The sequence below is a fragment of the Stegodyphus dumicola genome, chromosome 2 (assembly GCF_044657685.1).
Source record: "Stegodyphus dumicola isolate Sdum_Otavi_A_Nest chromosome 2, ASM4465768v1".
Taxonomy (NCBI): Eukaryota; Metazoa; Arthropoda; class Arachnida; order Araneae; family Eresidae; genus Stegodyphus; species Stegodyphus dumicola.
In genome coordinates this window covers 52,592,693-52,611,928 of record NC_140769.1, presented here as the reverse complement: position 1 = coordinate 52,611,928, position 19,236 = coordinate 52,592,693, and the positions used below count along the sequence as shown (strand labels likewise).

Genomic DNA, 19,236 nt, shown 5'->3' with positions numbered 1-19,236 from the left:
CATTAAGTCATGAACTTCGGTAAAGTTCTACTTGCTTAGTTTGTGAAATTAGTGAATTAAGTAAAAGTTTTATAAAAGCTTGTAAATTGAAAATTCTTTTCATGGGATATTTTATGTAACTCTTGTGAAAGTAAAAAAATAAACACCTCACACAGATACAAAAAGAGGCATCAAATTACACCCTTTTTACACTTTATTTTGATCCATTATTTTTTATTATTTAAGGAAGTGGAGAGAAGAAACAGGTTTCAAACACATGTTTTTCTTACGAATATTCCAGAAAATTTTCATATTAGCAAGGAGAATTTGAAAGAAAAAAAAGAAAGGATGGAAGAGCCTGTTTCTTTTGAAAGAAATGCCAATGAAAATTGCTGCGTCACTCGTATTAATAGCATTACATTGCTATTCTTTAATCGTGGGGATAGTACATATAATATCTCTCTCAATAATTTCAAAGATAGGATAAAAAGAATAAAACATTCGATGCACAGAAATTTGAACATCATCAACAAAAGAACATTCCAGACCACAAATATAAAGGTTCCAGTAAAGAACCAGTAGTGTGAAGTGAACAGAATGGCAGGCTTTCGTCCAGTTTTGTTTCTTGCTCTAGCCTTACTGGCATTATCTTTCTGGTTATCTCAAGCAGACGATGATCCTCCACCTCCACCTCCTCCTCCCCCTCCTCCGCCGCCGCCACCACCACCACCTAAGTCTTCTGGCTCTGATGGCTTTTCCCTTATGAAAGCCGGATCTGATTTATTAAATACCGTCAAAGAAATCTTAGGGGTTTAGCTTAATTTGCAAAAAAGGTAATTTTTTTTCATTTAAATCATCAAAACCACTTTTCTTTTATTATTTTTGAAAAAACTTTACGTTATAGTTGTTATTTCTTACGTATTCTGTATGCTGTATAATTTCTAGTAATACTATCGATGCTATACGTACACTTGTTATTGAGTGAAGCATGTATTTTATAAAATCAGAAGTGTCGGAGCCTCGTGAAAAGGTTTTTAAATTCAAAGAGAAATAAATAAAGGAATAATGATAGATAAAAAAAAATTAAGAATTAAAATTAAATAAAATGTAAAAAGAATAACTACAAATATTTATAAATCAGTTATATTTAGAGAAATTATAAATTAAATTAAGCTAAAATTATAAAAATTATAAAAATTATAAAAAATTATAAATTAAAATGAGATGTTACACGGACAATAAAAGAATGTTTCTAAATAACATTTTAAAAAATAAACTCCTTATTCGTTTTATCTACTAATTCAGTTAAAGCCTCCTGGAAGAGACAATATTTCTAAATGGAGGCTTTGTTCCTCAGTTACTCTTTTTATGTATTTTGCTTTTTGAGAGGAAACGAAGTAAAATGTAGTAGTAATACCAATAATCATCGATCTCCGTTTTACTAACCGTTAAAATAAATTTTAGATTAATTGTTGAAATATTCTGTTAACGCTAATCATTTGTACAAAATAATGCTGGAACCAATCGCACTTAGGGCTCCAGAGGGAGGCCAGAATTTCATGATTTCATTTAAAAACAGAGAGGTACAGAAGCAGAATACCAGTGGACTCTGGATGAATTTAAGCCCTGGTTATACGACGTTATGTCAAATATTTATGCTTAAAGGATACATTTCTAAACCATAATAGAAAGAACTCTAATATTGTATGACATGGCCGTAATCTTAAAGTTTCAGAGGCAGTATTATTTATACACACACACGTACTATATATATATATATATATATATTATAATTAATACAATACAAATGAAGTAGATCATAAATAATATTCAATAATGTGCTGCAAGCTGCAGCAACTAACAGTGCAGTTCTTGCACTTACTGAGTAGTATTGAAAAATTAAAACATTTAAGTACAATACGTATTCAACATGGAGCAAGTCAATGAAAAAAAAATTGCTTCAGCAAGAAATCACTCTGAATAAATAAACTAATCTAGTGGTGAGATCAATAGTATACAAATGCTTAAAAAGAAAAAACAAATTTGCAGAAAGGTCTCAAATCAAAAGGTAGTACAAATAATAAAGAATAAAATGTATGAAAATTTTCATTTCTTGACCCATTGTGGTCAGGAGGTTGGTGTATCAAGAGAAGCAAAAGGAGAAGCCTGTTTCTTAACTGACCGCACAACTTTACTTGTTCTAAAATTGCAATAAACTACAAAGATAATTATACCGATAAAAACTGCAATTCTTTGTAGTTTACTGTAGTTTTAAATTTGGTAAATGTACGTCATTTTCAGTTCAGAAACAGGCGATTCTATTTGCATCTTTCGATACACCAACCTCCAGAAGATGATATATAAGAGATGTGAATTCTTTACATTTTTTATTCTTTATTATTTGCTGTACCTTTTTTGTTTGCACCATTTTTTCATTTTCTATTTTTAGTCCAAAGGGGCTTTGTACCTAAAGGACTATTGTTTTCGTTTTGCGATTTTGCAGTGGTTCACTATAAATGTCCGTTTCACTTTTCATACTGTTGCCACCAAATGTGCTGCATTATATTTGAAGAAATTAAATAATAAAAAATTTGCATAAATGTATGTATATTTCTCGCATTGTGATAAAACAACGGTACATAGAGCCGTCGAATTTTGAATGACGTAATTCTCCTACGAATATGGGCATATGGAAGCCCAAATTTGAAATTTGGAATTCGTTTTATTATCGATTTCATATTTTTTAAATCATTAGCGAATATTTGATTAACAAACTCAAGGATTTCAAAGCGAGCCATGGCAACGTTGTACAGAAAAGAATTTTTTATCTCCAGCGCGTGAGTCTGCGTATCGGAAATTCTAAATTTAAACATTTATGTACTATTGATCTCCCTGCTGGCTCAGTTTATTAATTCACAGCAATTTATTGTTTAAGCAAACGATTTTTATTTTTTATATTAGCTTTCTACTGGTTATTGAATATGTATTAGATTTAAATATATTAATTTGTCATTGCCTAAGTTTATATCTATACATATATCTTCCTGTCTATCCATCTATTTATCTATCTAGCTATATAAATGTTAAGCTGATTATTGTTTATTCCTAAATTTTATATTGAAAGAAAACCTATATTTACCTCAAATTTATTCATTCATTTCGTTTTTTGCGTTCATCATCTCTTAGAAAGTTCTCAGTTTAGTACTTAAAGGGGAAAAATGATCCTGTGCCTTTTTTAAAAATTAGCCTATGATTTTCGATGCAGTGATTATCATTAATAAAATATGGTACTAAAAGCTTAATGTTATCACATGGGGGGTAGAGACATTGATTTTTGATATCATGTTCTGAAACTGAAACTATAAGAGCACAGATTTTAGAACCCCAGTGATCTTACGTTATGTATTTTTAAACCCTTAAATACATTTGAGGTTTAAGAATTTAAAACTAAACTTAGGGAAACACAAAAGTCTGGATGAACAAAGGTGAAGCAATGATAGCTTCAGTTTTATACAAAGAAACTTTTCCGTTGATGAAGTAATTCAAATAAAACCAATAGACTTGCGCAGGAATGATAAGAAAGACGATGGTGAAATAGACATGTGGAGATTGTATTATTCAAGCATGCCCGTAATGTGACACCTGAAAAGCTGCAAAACATCTATCAGGAAGTTCTAAGCTGGAATAAAGATAAGTATTGATACTGATGATAAGTATACTGAGCCTATTTAATTATTAGTACTAACATTTCGTTAGATCATTATTTTGTGTTGTTTTACTCTTCTTCATAATGTCCTACTGCAATACAAATTTATTATAAATTAAATTGTACCTCGCCGAGACGCGTTAGCTTTGTAAGTTAATTTGTATCCCCCTTAGAATAATCTCAACCCAATTAGTGATATATTTCTTCATGCGATCGGGTGCAAGTGAATTTATGTTTCAGTGTTTTTATTAAAGTTGCTGATGTATGAAATGCGTCATTTTGTACTAAATCGATGACGCTCTACCCATTTGCTCTTAACGGTTTTAGCTATCCCATATAATTTCCTAGATTGTGTTGCTAGTTGTAGAGGCTTGCAATCGATCTCATACGATACATTGTAGTTACTTTATTGTAGGTAAACTCAAGTTTCTCAAATATAGCTTAAAGACTGTGCATGACATGCATAGCAAAAATTTCCCGAAATTCAAAATAAATTTACCATTACTTTAACTAATACTATTTTAGACTACACACTATATAAATCGTTTCTTCAAGATATGAGAAGTATTTATTTTATAGTATGCGTCAATTGGTTTCTAAAGGGAGTTTTTTTGAGTTATATGCTTTTTTTTCCCCAGTCATCACTGAAGCTCCCTGCATTAACTCTCACGTATTCTAATGTTTTGTGAATCTATTCAGTTTAAAGTTCAAAGTATAATATTGAGACGATTTAGTTAGATTTAGTACAAATGAGTCATATTATCAAACTAATTCATGTAAGGTTCACTAGCGGGCGAACGGTAAAGTTGCTGAACACTAGCAGTTCAGTCCAGGGTTCGAATCTGAGCAAACGGGCTGGCTACATGGGCGCTTTCGTAGCTTTCTTCTTATGTAAAGGATATATGATCCAGTTTCCTTTAGAAAGTCCTCCACGAACGTCTCTCTATCATTAGACAGATATCTGGGAGTGCTTTGCCATAGTAAAATAAACCGTTCATATGAGAATATCTTAAAGGACAGCTATTTCTTTTTCATGTGAAAACGAAGAACGTTTACAGAATAGGATTTTACTTACTCATAAGACTGTCTTATATCTACAAGACAGTCTTATATTTGGCTAATATAGCACTATTTTGAGAATAGGCGGTACAATGGAGTTTTTAGGCTTGTGTGGGAACTGAATTTTGGCTGGTCAGTACAGGAGCATATCGAGCTGACTATTATACAGATCAAAAGGTAAAATTCTGCATGTAATCGTTTAAATAAACGGGCAAGATGTAGCCATATTTGATCAAATAATTGCAGATGATGACTGTTCTGATTTGCGTACTCAGGTTTTATATCTATCAGTATAGATTGTTTTCAATCAAATATAAAATACATGAGATCTCGTTAGGATCATCCCTACTTCGAATACTCAAAAGTTCTGATAATCCGTGAGATCATATTTAATTAATGTCACAGAGTATACAGTTTATTGCTAATAAACATACCAGAAATAAAATTTATTTGCAGCTTCCAGTTATAAAATAAATAACTCCAGGAAATAAAAGTGTTATTCGTTTTTGCGAATTAACATCATATTAATATGGAAATGAATGTGTTATTTGCTATTGCGAAATAACACTTTACTAATATAATATTTCCAAATTTTTCGAAACCTAAGCTAACATTATACATACATTAGAAAAGTTATGTCTATTAAATAACTTTATGATTTAAATTAAATCATCAATTGCAGTTTGAAATATCCATAGCTTGCGTTTTGTTATTGTAATTTAAACTTCAAATTAGTTAATTATAAATTATTGTGCTAATTTAATTGTTAATTAAGAAGCCACTGCGCCTAAAATTTTTGAAAAATTCTTCTGGTCGTGTTTGAACAAATATAATCTTAATGAAAACTTCGTATATGTTTATAAAACAAATTTGGAAAGAAAATGCCTTATTTTATTGATGAGTTTGTAGGCCTTTTTCATTACTATTAATGACATGGATAAGATTGTATTATAATGCATTACGTTTTGAAGTTTTTTGGGAACACAAAACAAAGCTTTTAAGAAAACTTGAAATCTGGTCTCTCAAAATCATTCAATATTCTAATGAAAATTAAAGTTTTATGTATGTTTTTATAGTCTTTTTGTTATTAAGTTTTCTGAGGTATAATAAGCATTTTTAGGCATTAGAAGGCAAAACATCATTAGTAAATAATCAGCAATAATAGAGAAAAAAATACTTTACCCCTATCATTTTGTAATTCTTGAATTCTGGAGTGTCGTTATCAATGGGTATTAACCGGAAGAACTTTTCTCTACTTTTAATTAAAAGCATCAAAAGTACAAAAATGATGAAAAAAAATTAGTATGGAAAGAATGGTAACAGAAAATAAAACTAGAGACAAATATTTCTTAGTTTATAAGCAGATTTATTTGCATTTTTTAGGTTACTAATTCAAAGAGAAAAAATGAGACGATGCCCATCATAAAAGATTGCAAACTTCATCTGTGTTCTGATATATGCCTGCGGTTGCAAGATCTAAAAGGATCAAATTTTTTTGCAGTTTGTATTAGAGCATTTATTTTAGTCAATTCCGCGTACCATTGTCATTTTTATCCTTATGGATGGATGTTTAAAATATTAATGTTTCTTCCTCCATTTTACAGTTTTAAATGTTATCTGTATGTATCTTTTAATCAATCAATAAACACTTATTGATAAAAGTGACTGTTTTGTGTGTTTTAATACCCTACAATAAATGTTACTATTTTTAGAATATAGATTAAATATTAAAATACTTAAACCTGGACAAAATTTAATGTTGAATTAGATTTATTAGTTTGGATTTCATGTAGAATCTCTATACATATCTATCAATACGTGTTAATGTCTTTGGTAATGCAGGTTTTCCACAAAAGCAAATTCAATCTCAGTTTGAATTTTGTCTAATTTTAAATTTAAAATCCGAGTGTTCGTCTTCCATTCAGTGAAATCATTTGCTTGAACACTTATGAACAACGAGGTCGAGGTTATTACAGAGTTCTCGTATTATTAAAGTTATTAGTTAAAGGTTAATTTTATTACAGACATTTATCATATTTTATTACAGACTTCGCTTTACCATTGCCTTAAAAATGATATCGACTGGTCATTTAGGTAAAACATTTCACAAAACTAAGCAATGAATACTGTACAAGATCAAGTGGATACTCTGGAATACCTTCATTAATATCGAAGGTATTCCAGAGCTCTCGAAGAATTAAAGTTATTTGTTAAATCTTCCTTTTATTTATTGAGTATATCATGCTATGCTTCCAACTGTCTTTTTGTGGATTTAAAAGTCAGATCAACATGTCATTTAAGCAACACATTTTACAAAAAAAAAAAAAAAAAAAAAAAAAAAAAAAAAAAAAAAAAAGACATTAAATATTGTAAACAATAAACTGGATAAAAGGTTCTTGAAAGTACTACACGGAATCTAATGAATATTTTAGATAACTACACGGAGTACAAGTATTTTTAATATACGATGTTTAAAAAGTTTTGTAGATTTCATTGAAAACGTTTACAAATATAGTTTTCTTGCAAGTAAAAAAAAAAATGCGCTGATAACAGCAGGAAGCGTTGCCTTTGTTTCTGCAAGATTATATTGAAGTTAAAAATGAGTCTCACTGGAAATTTCATAAACTAGGTCCCGTGAGAACCAATAAATTTACAATCTGCAAGAGCCACGAGGTTCTTAATTTCATATTGTCTTATAAATTTCGACCAGAATTTGTGTGAAATAAATATCGGTCAGATGGCCATCTGCATCAACGCAAAGTTTTCGAAAGATAGGAAAAGCAGATAAAAAGTACCTATACCTTCTATCTGGATATTAAATAAATAGCTTGATATTAGACACTTTAAAGAACTCCACTAAGAAGCAGACTTACTTAAAGGTCATATGTGGGTTGAACAGATTGTGTGCTATTCAAGTTCTGAGACGTGACAATGATAGGTAAACAGTTATCTCAATACGTTACAAGTTATCTTAAAGCTATGTGGGTATTAGGGTAAGGCAGTTTCTAATCTTTGAATCAGAAGGAGCTCAAAAGGAATGTTGTCTGCTTCCACATTCATCAAACTGACAGTTCTTGATTTTATTGCCTGGGATTTTATGGGTGTATTAACAGGTGTATAGGTGAAGATTATACATACTGACTAAGTGAAAAGTACACACTGCATTGGAAAATGTTTCCCGATTGAAAAGAATATATCGGGAATATATGCATAAATGGATAGAGAACGTACTTTTACTTTTTTTTCACGCCATTGACAGAAAAGCTGGCTCACTGATTTACATGCTGTTCAGCCTGTTGGATCCCATCGATGGAATTAAAAAAAAATATTGAGCTTAGTAGTGTGTCCTTCGAGAATTGAATACGTAAAGAACACTAAAACAAGGACGATCACTTATCTTGAGCGCTGCAAAGTTGCTGTTGCTTGTAAGGAGGTCCTGTCACTGTTAAATAAGCAAGTAAATTTAAAAATAAAACTTATGCTGTAGATGCTACATTACCAAGGGCTTCTTTGCAAATTGGTAATAGGTTATGTACTTCTGCTAATTCGATACACATTTTAGTTAATTTTTCACTATTATGATATACGTTAGGCATACAAATATAATAAGGACAGATTATAAATATAGGTACAGTTGTATATAGATACATTACAAATCATGAAGAAAAAGAAATTACAAATTATGTTAATAAAACTGTGCATCTATATAGGTTGCGTTTACATTATGCAAACACTAATGGCAAGTTATAATGGCAATATTGCGGATTCATATATTCATATTATGCACTAATAATAATTACAAATATATCAAATGAGTGCTGAACTCAGAGAACTGCATTAACGTAGTTAATGTCATGTTAGGTACTATATGAATTTAAAAAATACGATAACCGATAGAGAACGCACTAAAATATATTTCCTGATACCTATGAACTGTGTTCTTCAGAAGTGTTAGTTTCATCAATATAAACATTTTGTCCATGAAATTGATTGCGATTTTTGAAGCACTTTTATTGTGTTATTGCAAAGTCGTGTAATAATAACGTAACGTTTCTCAGCGTTCGTTATTCATGCTCTTCCAAATTAATATTATTTCTATTTATTACTGAAGACCATTAGACTATTATAAAACTACCAGACCTAGTAAATTTGTATACATAAAACTAAAATTAGCCGAAAATTTAATTAGTACAATTTACTCTATAATGACATCATCTATACGCCAATTTAACTTAATTAGCTGTCTATTAGGAATCTGTTAGGAATTTATTAGGAAATTTTGTCTAGTTAATTTAGCTGTCTATTAGGAAAATATGACAGAACAAGGGCTATCTCATACCCACATATTATTTTATCTTTGTATAAGCGAGTAGCTGAATCAAAAAGGTAACCGAAGATGTGAGCAAATATCTGAAATTACAATTATCGAATAAATATCTTGGAAAAAACATAAAGTAGGAAATTGGAGAAAAATACCAGCGAATATTAAGTACTTAAGTTTCAGTTCCTTAAATCTCGAAAGTCAGCATTTTAAATTAATATTAGCTGCTAAATGTTAAATTAACCAATTTTTAGCATGATACTATCCGGGAAAAAAAAGTTGCGCTACCAAATCTAGAAAACAGTAGTGCGAAATTACCAAGCATATGTATCAAGTTTAATGATTGGTTTGGTTATGGTAAAGCAAGCGAGGGCTATCTGCCTCAGAGGAAGGATGCCTTCGTGGAGGACTTTCTAAGGGATACTGGTTCGTATATACGGTGCACAAGGGAAAACGTCCATGCAGCCAGCTCTTTCGCGGGATTTGAACCTCGGACGGAAATACCAGTGTTCAGTGATTTTACCACTCGGCCGCTGGTGGATATCAGTTCTGACCGGTTTAGCAGGATCCTAGTGGGCATTCTATAAATAAAATCATCTACTGAAAAGAAGCTCTTTTGAGGGTTGACTTCAGTAAAATACAGGATGTTCGTGGCTCATAATTTCCTGTGATCACTAACACCATGTCGTTTCCTAACACAGAAACTTCAAAATTTTTACAAGTTATAGCACAGCCTGATCGCTATCCGCTGGCGCTGTACTCGAATGTGCTTAGAAAAACGTTAAAATATAAACGTTCGTTTAGAACAGGTGTTTCACTTCTACTTCCTAAGTAAGGTATCGGATTTAACGCTATGTCGTTTGATGTTCATGGTAGCTGTATTCATTAAAGAGAGAGCAGTTCAAATAAATATTTCACTGAATATGTTGGATAATTACAGTACTTGAGTCATCTCTGTACTAGATTTTCGGACAAGTAAATAGGTATTGTTATGAATTTTGCGTAAGTCTAAATAATTTTGGTGAAATTATACGTGGAATTGTAGTACTTTTTGTACACTCTAACATGAAATGCTTGAAAAAGACGAAGCTCTGCCGGGGAAATAAGATGGAATAAGGAAATAAATGGGTAAGTCTATTTAACATGGAGGTAAATGGCCGTCTCACTAAACTGGCAGATATCCCCCCAATCTGGCGATGTTTTTTGCGACTAAATTTTGTCCCCAAATTTGACTAGAAATCGCCAAAAGTCTCCAACCGTAACGACCTTTTGGATGGACTTTGGTCAGGTTCCTTTATAACTGTATTGCAAATGAATAAATGTAATTGATCCCTATATGTAACTATAATCGTATCCATCCCTCATATACCTTATAGTAATTTCATGAAATGGAAGATACTAGAGCTTTCTCAGCGGATAGGAGAAAACCATATAAGACCGAGGAGAACATCATTTTCTCAGTTTTTAGCTTAGAGCTGAATTCGGAGTATTGAGACATCTGTTTGAGTTTTGTCTTTTAGGTGCGCTTTGCATTGCGTTACGTTTAATGTTCTTAGTAGTTTGAAGTACTGATTGTACTTTGTGATACTGTGGGGACTGTACGAGTATTTTCGTGGAAATTTTTTGGTAAATTAATTTCATCAAGTTATTCTAGGTAAGTGTACCTTGAATTCATAACGAGCGCGTACGTACACAACAATCTAATTATAACTATCATTTGCTCCTAATTATTACATAATCCTTAAAACACCATATTGCGTTTGAAAAGCGTTAACGCCCAGCTCAGTCTGGCCGTTGCGAAGAAACCAAAAAAAGTGCTTAGAATTTAAAAATTTTTTCTAGCCACTCATATATAAAAGAATATTTGGATAGTCTTTGCTTACATATATAACGCTATCGCGTCATGCGATTTCATCGTGCTGCAACTCATCAGCATGTGCTCAGTTAAGCAAATTTAGGCCGCCATAAATTCTTAACAAATGCCAGGAATGAAGAAATGTGGAATGTAACAAAATTCCTTATTATTAAAACATCTCGAATGTTATAAATATATGAAACTGCAAAACTTTGAACTCTTTGAAAGGAATAAATATTTGTATTTTCATTCTTCCCATTTCATTTTATTTACTATCTACTGAACTAAATCAGAGGTAAAAATACATTGCAGGAATAAAATATATTTTAAAACGATATAGGAGTTTTGTCCACTAAATTTTAGTAACCAGACTGATTGTCAAATTAGTTTCCGGAAGATTTCATAAGCGTATTTCATGCACTTGCCGAATTTAAAAATCGAGAAGATAGAATATTTGAATTATATTTTTGCAAAATCTGTTAACATTCTGCGTATGCATAATATTATTTATATTTTAGTATTATACGTATTTAAAATTTTTTAGCAGTTTCGTCTGATAAAAAACTACAAAATAACACTAACCAACATTTACCCTGTTATAATTATTCACATATAGCTTATTCCAAAATTTTCATTGCGTGTTTTGTCACTTTCTCTGATAAAATATAGAACTGCAAATGCAAAATTATAAAAGTTAATTAAAAAATAATTTCTGTATCCAATACCAATATTTTGCGTTCGTATTTCGGGCTTAAATCATTTCGAATTTTCATTTTTCAGTAAAGTTTAATGACTTAGAACATTCTAACATAGTGCTGCCATCTATGAGCAACTAATAAGACTATTTAGAGGGCTTCTTTGTTTATTGCGAGCAGCTCGCCCACGTAACCAAAGATTCCTTCGGCTCTCCCAATTATAGGTACAAATACATCACACACATTAAAGTAGAATTCTCATTGCTGATAGACTATTATTAATCCGCAGAGGTCGGAGTTTTGAAGATTAAATATTTTCAAGTACGCGGGAAAACTGTCATGACCCGTTAAAATTTAATTTAAATCTATGTCACTAATGTTAAAATGTCGTTAAAATGTTTGTTCTTTTCTTATTGTTATCTGTATCCTATAGTTTTTATTTTTGCCGGACATTTCCCATTTTCTTTTAATAATTTATAGATATAAAATACTTCATAAAGTCATGACCTTCCTCTTCAACCCCTGCAGCTCAATGAGTCCAATCTCATTTTGTGTAGTAGACTCCTTGGACAATGCGCCCGCCCTCTCATTTCCATTAAAACCCACATATGCTTTTACCCAATTCAAAATAATTTTATGGTTCCCAGGAAATCAAAATAAAGTTCTTTTTTTTTTTTTTTTTTTTTTTTTTTATCTTCTATTAGTTTATTTGTGTGGATTGGGCAGGAGAGTGCCTGTAAAGTCACTGTAAATTAAACTGTCGGTACACACATGTAGTGATTGTACTCCAGATTTTTAGGATTATTTTTACCCAATTTAAAGCAAATTTAATAGCAATGGCTTCTGGAAAATTCCGAATTATATTCAATTAATTTATATTTATCATAGTCTACCCTTTGTCTGCAAAGACAAAGGCGATGTTATCCACTACTAGATATATCAGTTTAGATATCATATTACCTCTTGAGAACTCCTATAATACAAAACAGATTTACTCGGTGCAGGGTATATTTAAAAAAAATGTCGTAATATATTAAATATTCTGAAAGAGGGGACATATCGCCCATATGGATATTAGCTCCGTGGAGACTGTTCTGAAGCATCTGTTAACATCAATAGTCAAGACTGTCTGAATTGTAGCCATTTTTTTTCTAAGACACACAAGCTCAGCCGCGTGAAACACCCATGCTCCTAAGCCGTACATAATTATTGGAATGAAGACAGTTTCATTCCTCAAGATGGCATGTCTAATCGACAACACGTTTCTTAAAACCAGACTTCTATAGTTTGTAGATGGAATGGTAGCGAATGGAATAAAGATTGACTATCGTATTTGTTTGTGAAATTAAATTAATTTACAAAGAACATTCATCGGAAAAGTTTTGAGCAATTTTTCATTTGTTTTACACATTGTCACTGTGTTTTCAAAAACAAAATGTCAGTTCAAATGAGTTCAATCTTTCTAAGTAACGCTATTTGTTAGCAATTTAAAGTAATCTTTATTTCGCAGTGCATTTAGCTACGATCCATGCTGTAATCAGAGATTTCAGTTTTCTCATACTAGATAAATTGAATCAGAAGAGATTAATGTTTAACCTAGTTAAAAGTTTAAAATCTACATTGAATAGCATAGTTTTAAGCAATAAGTTACAAATTCATTATACTGATTTGCTGTGCAGTCGGTACTAACTTGTGTGCAAATTTAGTATTATTAATTACAAATAGGAATTATTTACTTTAATCATCAAATGTAAACTAGCATGTATACAATTGAAATTGACTTTAATGAGTATATTGTCAAAAGGTCATTTGCATTCGTACTAAATAACTCTTTAAAATATTTAAATACGTAAACATATATACATTTTCGTTCCGTGAATGAAAACTGAAACCAAGTTTTAAAAATACTTGAATAGAATGTTTTTAGGAAAAAATTTTATCATCCATAATAATATTTAAAGATGCATAAGAACAAAAATTCTGCTGTCGAAACTTAAGCTTCTGAACCAGAAAGTTGCAACAAAACAGCAAGTATTATGTAATAGAAAATTTGCACAGAAATTTCTTGTTTCCGTGTTTTGCATACTTAAAAGAATACAATTTCATATCTTAAACTAGAATGGTCCTATTAGAAACTGAATAATTTTTTGTAAAATGCCGGAACATTTCAAGTAGTGGGATAAGAGACTGAAACGTGAAAGATTCTTCTTTAAGACTTTTTGACTTTCAGCTCTAAACCATCTTAACTGGAACTTTGGCAGACTTGATTGACAGTCAGGAAAATAATAAAAAGGCAAGATACGATATCTTTGAAGCATGGAAGAATACTAACACCGATGTAGATGAAATACAAAATGCAATTTTTACTTCCTTGTACGAAGTAAAAAGGAAGTATTGTAATCGCGAAAAGCTTCAGGCAGCATATTTCAACGAAAATATCCACTTTGACCGTTTTCGAATGCAATTTAACGATGGTTTTATGTGATATCTGTATGTAAGGACAGAATAAAAGACTCTTTTCCTCCAAAAAAACTAAAAAACTGCTTTAAAATGAATTCTGAAGAGAATTTTTCGTGGCGTCTGTACGAAAGTATGTACGTACGTGCGTACGTACGTACGTATCTCGCATAACTCAAAAACGAGTAGCCTCAGAACGTTGGAATTTTGTATATAGGACTTCTATAACATGTAGATGTGCATCTCGTATTTTGGTTGCAAACGGCCGCACCAAACGTATATAAATATATTAAAACATATATCCAATCTGTTTCCCGGCTCAGTGATCTCAGTTTCTTTACTCTTATATGTTTGTAAATTGTACATTTTTTGCTTTAAAAATGATTGAATTATGTTGTTTTTATCTTCCGGTTAAGGGTTTTATGCCTTTAATAAATCTGTATGCAATATGTTTAGAATTATCAACAATTTTAAAATAGTTTAAGTGCCTCTAAGCCTAATTTGATGGCGGCCATTGATGTTTACATTTGAAACAGGAGACTAGTGGATTTGTTGCCAATCTAGAGAAACTTAGCTTCGCAACAACAAAGATAACGCATTCATTTATTATTGCCAATTAAATCATGCTTAATCCTTTCTTGAATTTTTTCGAGGAAATAAGTGTTTAAGATTTACTTCGTAATTTTTAATACAGATATTTTGAGTTTTTATGTATTTTTGCCTTGTCGCGAAGTGAGAACTGAATAAATTGAATGAGAAATACTCAATCGTCTGTGAAAAACTGTTTTTTTGTTTTGTTTGCTTAATTTCTTTTATACATCGTTCTAGCTTTATTATAGTATTTGAATAGAGCATGTGGCAACGATTAGATAATTGTTTGAATGATATAAATTTTGTGCATTCAGAGTTATAATATGAACGAAATATAATACTGTTAAGTGAATCTAGCGTCAGAGTGTCGCTATTGTAAACAAATACTAGAGTGAATTTTAAAGAATGCATTTATTCTATTGCGGTTTATGCGCTGTCGACGAAGTAGATTTAATTCAATCCAATAAGTTTAAATGAAATGCAAGAAAAATGCGTATAATTTAATATTCCGTACAAGGAAGTCATGTGGTGTACACATCAGATTTTTTTGGTTATAATCGCAGGAGACTTAAGCACGTTTCTGCAGTTACTTTTGCTTTGTTGTAAGGTTTATTTCTTTAAAAATATGAGATTTTTTTTGGCGAACTGTAATATTTTTTGACGCATTCGAAAACAGAAGTTTCACTAAAAATGTACAGTAGAACTATAATACTAGGACTAACTTGAGCTAAAGTCTACATAGATAACCGAAAAGTTTTAATAACAATAACTGGGTTGTTTTACATTTTTTGAGAGCTAACCTCATATTTATCCAATACGAGTTATTAATGTAATGTGAGATGTAAATATGTAACTCAAGCAATAATTCAAAATTAAACAATAACGTCCAAAGATCCAAAAGCCTTTTGATAGTAATCCCCCATGCAGAAACCGTCAATTGATCATAGCTCTTTTGTATTACACGTCAAGCTAAACAAAAATTTAATTTTTATTCTAAAGAATAAAAAGCTGATCATGCACAAAAATGTTAAAAGTAAGTTATAAACTGCAGATAAGCTGCATGTTGAAACGCACTGATGACCAACTAGCAGCCGTGACCTTCAGGTTTTTTGATTATTTGTTTTGTGAACCATTTTTGATTATGATCACTCTTTGCTTCTCGGGACTAAGAATCTTGTTGTTGAATGCTATTGATCAAATAGCAGAATTTGTGTACATTTTCATATTTAAAGAAGATTTAGATTAATTATTTTAGTTGATAATTTGGTAATTCACTAGTTATTGAGAATTGCTTTCTTAATTTTGGCATGTAAAATATTTGAAATTCTTCAGTCTATTTTCGGAACTTTTGCAGTTTATACAAAAAGGACATATTTTAATCGTTATCAGTTAGTTCTCCGATAAAATATTTATAAAATCAAGGAAAATATTTTCTCTGGAAACCACAATCCTCCGTATTTGAAATAATCATTGCATTCAATTGAGTAGACAGACGAATGAGTACATGTTACCATAATTGTTACAAATTTAAAAAGAATATTTTATACAATTAAAAAAATGAATGCATACAAAAATTATGCCCAAGACACATCATCTTAAATGTCATTTTATTAATTACATAATGAAAAAAACTCTGTTCACTTAAAAAAGATAAATATATACTCTTACATACTAATTACATATTTACATATTATTTTTCAATTTTATATCGAAAACGATGTACCCGAGTATGGAAACGGTAACTTCATCAGCAGAATAATTAATAGTAACGCATTGCGAAAAATAATAATAAAACAGATCTCAATTGGAAACTTAAGTTAAAAACCTAATATTCCGCCAGAGTACAAATAGGAACGTATTAAGCTGAAAAACTACTGGAGCAGGATGCGCCGAATGTAACCTTATATTTTTGGACCCCTAAGTAACCAGGAGATCCGTTCAAGAGCGTTACAAGTGAATATCAGAAATCTTGAGCAATTCTACCGGCTAAACTATTAGCGCATTTTTCATGTATTTTAACAGCGTCGACAACCCTGAGTTTCTCGAAACATTTTCAGTCTGATATCTCCTTAACATTTCTTGATCTCTGAAACAATATATAGGAGATAAAATAAAAGATTTGTTTACTAAAATAATTGCGAATATTTTAAGAATACTTTTAATTTTTAGGTATTTTCTTTTAAAAATAAATCAAGTTCCCTTTCCCCCCTTTTTCAGTTGATTAACGAACATAATATTTTAGAGGTCTTATGTGCTTAATTACTTTAATTAGTAGCTTTGAGGCTACAGTGTAAATTTATTTTGTTGCAGATTTACAATGAACATTTCAGAAGAAAGAGAAGTAAAAGATGGTAAAAGAGCAGAAATACATATATTATATGTAAATTTCTAAAGCTTTTGATATGAAAATTATTGCATAAAATAGTTCATGGTTATCAAATTCACGGTTAGGGATATATGCAGCTGAGCGAAATGAAAATAGCCACAAATGATAGGCCAGAAGACTTCAGTTCTTGAATCCTAGATTGTAACACTTCTACGAGAGTATATTGTTTTACTACAGTATAAAATATAAAATACAGAAGTCGCGTCTGAAATCCCAAGAATTCATAAAAACATTTTTGATTTTACATTTCATTCCGGCATAAATTTGAACTGCAGCGTTAGTAACGTTTAACTCCATAAAGAAAATTAAAATAGGATTAGAAGACTAGTCTTTGATTTTACGCGGAAAAGAAACTTTAATGGCGCTGAAAACAAAGGTAAAACTGCAACGCGGAAAGCGCAAATATAGATATTTTTGTTTCTGTGTAGTCTTAAAAATGTAAGCACATTTTTCCAGTTTCTTTTGTTTATTTTCTAAAAAGGATTTATTTATTTTCAAATATAAAGTCTTTGTAGATCTCTTTACTTAATACTTAAGGAATTTTATACATAGGAATTCCTAAAAAATGAAAGTTTTTTCAGAAAGATATTTGGAAGAATGAACTTGAAGTATGGCTTATGTATATAAATATATATATATATATTTATCCACATGTTACTGGCAAAGTATTAAAAGCTGGCATTCTATAGAATGCCTAGGTATTGTATATAATGCCGGACGATTTTAGGCAAATTACGAAATAGGCAAAGTATGAAATATGAGAATTCTTACATACTTTCCCTAGGCATTGTATATAAAACCTAGGCTTTCTATAGAATGACAACTGTTATTCGAAGTATGTAAAAAAATATAGTGAGATGATCTTGATACAACATAATAAATTTGCATTTTCTATCTGGCTGAGACTGAGAATCAGTAAGATTTACCTGAAAACGGAAATTAAATTCAGAAAATTCTTAAGTTTCACAACAATGCTATTTTTAATACCTTTTCGTTTTTTCTGAAGGGGCTCACAAAGGTGGTTGCACAGTTAAGTATCATTACGTGCAAGGTTTTTGTACTTGGTTGAAAGTTCTTTCAACTTTCTGTCACGTCGTCCGTGTCCAGTACTCACATGAGTTTTCATGAAGCACGGGAAATAACTTAGAGTCCGTGACCTAATACTGTATAGCACTAACGCTTTCTTTAAGATGATAAATGAATGTAATTTTGTTTTCCACAAACATCACATTCTAGCGATTTAGCAGCAGGTAGTCTCGTGGTCTCTTCTTAGTGGTCATTTTGGCCTCTTTACATCATTTATTAACTCCTGGTAAGTAGTTTGGGTTTTTGAAACGAATCAGAAATGTATTTCATATCTTGCATGTTTGTCATTTTACATTCTATAGAATGCCTAGGAAATGTGTGAAATACGGATCGTTTCATACATTGTAGGTTAGTTTTAGGCATTATATACAATGCTTAGCCATGCCATAGAATACCGGATTTCAAACATTGCGGGTAACATACACACACCGTATTTAACATTATTACCATTAACGTATATTTTTATATAAACAATGTTTAATGTCCACAATTCTAATATTAAATACACACCCATATATACATATATATGCATTTAATATTAGAATTTAATTATTAAATCCTAGGAACAATATTTCAATATTATTGTAATTAATTCGATATTATTGTATTCAATATTAATTATTACCTCATAAGAACAGTATTTCAGTATTATTGTATTGCATTATTTCAATTTAAAATCTATCCCATATATAATTCAAAATACACCTTATGAAAAAAATAAACAAACAGAAGCAGAGTGGCAAACTGCATGAAATTCGCAAAAAATGCTAAAATCAAAAATGGAAAGGAAAGACAGAAATTTAACATCTTTCTCTGCATCGTAATCAGGGGTTTGGTGCAACGGAAGAAGTGAATACAATAGCATCTTTCTGAACCAGCAAAGACACAAATTAAAGTTTCATTTTAAAACAATCTCAGAATATTAAGAAAAGTAATCTGTTAGCTTTATCAATCCGATTCCTACAGTCTCTCTTCTCTATTAATTTTAAAGTAGCTCTGTTTTTATCCCGTAACGTTAGATTTGCAAATTACCTGTTTCGTTTCAATCTAAGATAAAATAATTCACGTGAGTGCTAAAAAAGGTACCTCGAGATGTAGAAT

At 30.8% G+C, this 19,236-nt stretch overlaps 1 long non-coding RNA gene across 1 annotated transcript; it reads left to right on the top strand.

Moving 5' to 3' along the window:
- The first annotated feature begins 471 nt into the window (after positions 1–471).
- LOC118196535 (uncharacterized) lies at positions 472–6,405 on the top strand. The gene is made up of 2 exons (XR_004759433.2): positions 472–812; positions 6,128–6,405. It is a non-coding gene; the product is annotated as an uncharacterized LOC118196535 (long non-coding RNA).
- The last annotated feature ends 12,831 nt before the right edge of the window (positions 6,406–19,236 follow it).